We start from the raw sequence: 4,145 nt of genomic DNA, 5'->3' as shown, positions 1-4,145 counted from the left end.
TAAAAACAGGCCATTGTGAAAATAGAGGGGGAAATTATCGAAGAAACGCAGTGTTGTGGGTGAACAGATTTATACTGCTCGTGTTCAGCATTAAAAAAAACAAATTGTGTGTGTGTAAATATATATATATATATATATATGTGTGTGTGTGTGTGTGTGTGTGTGTGTCAGATACTGAGTGTGGAAGTAATATGTCAAAGAAAGAAACAACGCGATGTAATGGCTGCAATAATAACATGAGCATGATCTGTAAGAATCGCTCATTTACAACTTAATATTAAGTACGTATTTTCAATGAAGGCGACACTGTATCCTCAGTCCACGTTGAACGGATAATGGTGTGTTTAACTGGAGCAATTCAGGCAGTTTCAGGTTCCTGTGAAATTAAACGTCCAGCCCAACAACTTGAAACTACCTAAATCACAGACCAGCTTGGTATTCTCCGTGTTCAAAGGCAAGACCTGAAAGGCTGCCAGCAGTCTAGCGTCCAAAAGTGCTGAACCAGATGAGCGCTCATATTTCAGTGCTATGTCCTCTAACAGAGCCACCGTTTAACTGAGGAAACGTATTAGAGAGCACTAGAGCTAAAATCTCAAGAAATCAACTGGAACATTTCTGACCCACTGCGGGGAAAGGAGATAGCGAGAACTGTTTAAAGACGTTGCTTGAAATAAAGTAATTTAAGTTCACAAGCATATCCGGTTCTCTCCAGACTGTCGGCAATAAAAGGGTCTATTGCCCCCTGTTATAAAAAAAGAGGCCCCTGCCTGGCCAATGACGTTGGGGATTGTCCCTTCTCAACATGGCGGTTCACCAAAGCAAAGACTGGCTTAGACAAAAGAGGAGGAATTGTATCAAGTCAAGCAACATCAGCATATGTTCAGAATTATTTCTTACGCGACGAAAACTCTCGGACAGAATGGAACAAAAGTAAACAACTGATACATTTCATCTTCACTTAATTGAAACCTACAAAAAATATAGCACATCTCATAACACAATACAAATTTAATAATAAAAATCCTTCACAGTGCAAATGAACATACCAAAGTTTCAAACATCCATACCTAAAGTTCACATACTTTACCATTATTTCCGGTTAACACTTCTTAGTGCACATATAAAATACTCAAGAAAGCGCTCACAATAGTTTTCGCCCATTCAAATATAGGTCTGTTAATGCAGCCATGAGATATTTGAGATATTGCAGATGAAAGCAGAACGTAAAATGAATCCAGATGGGTAAATATAACTTCACCTTAATTTCTAAAATTCAAATAGGAGCTCCATTTTGAATTTACAAGAAATTGATCCCAGAGATAATATAATTTGCATTTGTGATGCCCTTACATTATATGTTTTATATCTCTGGTTAAAAATTATATAGCCATAATAAAATTTATAAAAAATAGTAATAATATATTTTCTTTTCGTTTGGATTTAGTGTTAAGACAACGACTCCACATATTCTGTCAATCAATTTGAATTTCAAAAGGTTTTGTTCAAATTAAACTCAAATGTATTTTTCTTATCTATTCTACACCCAAACTCAAGTGGCCAAAATCTGTTCATATATCTAATAATAAAATAATTACTAGTTCACGGTCAGCTCGTAATTAAAGTTTTGTAATTGATACAATTGATAAATGGCTTCTCCTTTAATTGTAAGACTAAAGAAAGCTTCATGCCAGGTTCTTCGTCTCTCCAAGCTATAAATTGTCATGAACTGAATTCTTGAATTGTATAAAAGCTTGTATTACACCTTTAAATATGACCTTTATAGGTCTACTTATTTTTCAAAATGCATGGTCACAATACTAAATTAGAACACTGCCGATAAGGTCATTTTCAAAGTGACCACCATATTTAATACACAAACTGAACGTTTTATGGTCACGTAGCTTTTATTTAAAAATGCACAGCTTTTCAAAACAGAATTTTAAGTTTTAAGAATCACAGTTTAAGTTATACATTCGACCATGCTTCAGCATAAGAAGAAAATCTGTGCCTTTTCACTCGAACCAATATAACGACTAGACAACAAACAACATTTTAAACAAAACAACAGTACCTGTGCTTGATGTAACTCCTCTGATAATGGATTTCCTTTTAGGATTTTTTTTTTTTTACTCGGGAGTGTCCGCAAATATTTAGTTACCTAAAATTTAAAATGCCCTATCTAAAAAAATAAAATAAAACGCTGTAACACTCATAACCTGTAAAAAATAAATAAATAAATAAAAATCATCCTCGTATAATGAAAGGTTGACCAGAACCTAAACGACATCATAAACAGTTCATGGGCCTGTGTGAATATGACAAGCTTACATTGAATAGCCAAAGACTTGTCTTCTTATTTCGTTACACTTTTCTGTTCATCTTCATGCGAGGTATTACATTTATCTCCCTTACATTTGCCTTATAGAACACATATTGTGAAACACCGTAGTAAGATCGTACTGATCGCTTCCTCCCGTTAATCCATCAGAAGCAGCAGTTGCATCAATCCACTTGCAACGGATGATAACTGCAGTGATTTGAGTTCTTTTTAACCGTCTTACATAATAAACTAGACAGTGACATTTGTGCCAGGGTCCCTTGTCTGGTGCTCTCGAGTCATTTTTTTCAATTTCATCCTGCGATTCTGAAACCAAATCTTAACCTGGCGGTCGGTGAGATTTATGCTCCGGCTAATCTCCAGGCGGCGCTCGCGAGTCAGATACATGTTGAATAGGAATTCTTTTTCCAGCTCCAAGATTTGGTGTTTGCTGTAAGGACATCGCTTCTTCCTCCCTGCTTTCGCCGACAGCCAGCCATTTGCAGCGTTTTCTAAAGTCACGTCTTCAGATAAAAAGAGAAAGAGAGACAAGGCTATTATATAGTCGCCCTTCACAGTGCGCAAATAGCCACTGTGCTTGACTCTCGCGGCCATTACCTGCAGTGTCCGACATTTTATGACAGGAAATAATGTCAGCACAGACAGACTACGCACTGTGTCTCTGTTGGTCGGTGAGAGGGGGGGAAAGGGAAAAACAAATGAGGAGAAAGGGAGACACAGAAAAATAGAAGGGGTCCTCTTTTCGACTTGAAGCGCTGATGGGACACGCGCTGACATGAGAAACCTGGACGGGACTCAAGTGCTCTCCATCCCAGTTCACAGCTCCATGGATAAACTGGTGACTCGGCAGAGCCATGGCTTACTCAACCGGGGATGTCTGAACCTGTTTTACTGTCTGAAGCGCGATCGAATACGCTGGGGTGGTCCCGCTATTTTGGATTTGGCAGTCCAGATTAGGACGTGAGCCTCCGTACGCCCCACGCAAAGGATCCTTTAGACCTGTGCTATCGAAAGATTTCCCCTTTAGACAGTGTGACTTTCACCGCAGAGAATTTCTCGGAGCATGACATTGCTGGAGCATATTTTGGGCCAAGGCAACAGTGTCCCTTACTATTGGTCTTTCAACGAGTATGGCGCACGTACGTTTCCTTCTGCTGCATGCGAGCTCAATAGAGACTGGGGTTCACGGGCAAGCTCCTCCCCTTGCAGAACTGCTTAATTCAAGTGCTTCATCAAGCTTCCATCCCAAATCATTGTGATTTCACCTTTTTTAAGTCAAAACTATCCGATTACATAGGGAATGTTTGGAAGCCCATACAAGAAGACAATCGTATTCATCTTGAAGATTTGAAGATTTAAAAGATTTAAATATTATGTATATATATATATAGTTAAGGTGAACTAAACTAATTTAGCAATGACTTTGCATATTAGGTCAACCATAAATGTTACAAAAATACTGGACTGCGCACTGGGCTTTGCGTGATGCATTTGATATTGTTAATAAATATTTAACCAAAAAAAAAAGAGCTAATTGTATTTGCTGACATTAAAAGTAAAAAAAAAAAAAAGACTAGATAGATATCAAATAAAACTGATGATAAGAGTCTAAAATGAGCAACACGAATATTTAAATGGACGCAATGTTTATATTCACAGAAGGCTAATACAAATTAATTAATTTATTAGCTCCCGCTATTTATATAATAATAACAACAACAACAAACATAGTTCTTATTTTTATTATACTAGATACTGTCAAAATAATAAATTAATTTAGTTTATTACATAACTGCAGCTATAATAT

The 4,145-nt window shown here is 37.1% G+C and overlaps 1 pseudogene; it reads right to left on the bottom strand.

Annotated features, from left to right (window-relative positions):
• Positions 1–1,898: 1,898 nt before the first annotated feature.
• LOC107582932 (homeobox protein Hox-B10a pseudogene) lies at positions 1,899–3,482 on the bottom strand (annotated as a pseudogene).
• Positions 3,483–4,145: the final 663 nt, after the last annotated feature.

This window comes from Sinocyclocheilus grahami, unplaced genomic scaffold (assembly GCF_001515645.1).
Source record: "Sinocyclocheilus grahami isolate Dianchi unplaced genomic scaffold, SAMN03320097.WGS_v1.1 scaffold48.1, whole genome shotgun sequence".
NCBI classification, from domain to species: domain Eukaryota; kingdom Metazoa; phylum Chordata; class Actinopteri; order Cypriniformes; family Cyprinidae; genus Sinocyclocheilus; species Sinocyclocheilus grahami.
The sequence above is the reverse complement of the archived record's forward strand: the minus strand, read 5'-3'. Positions and strand labels throughout refer to the sequence as shown.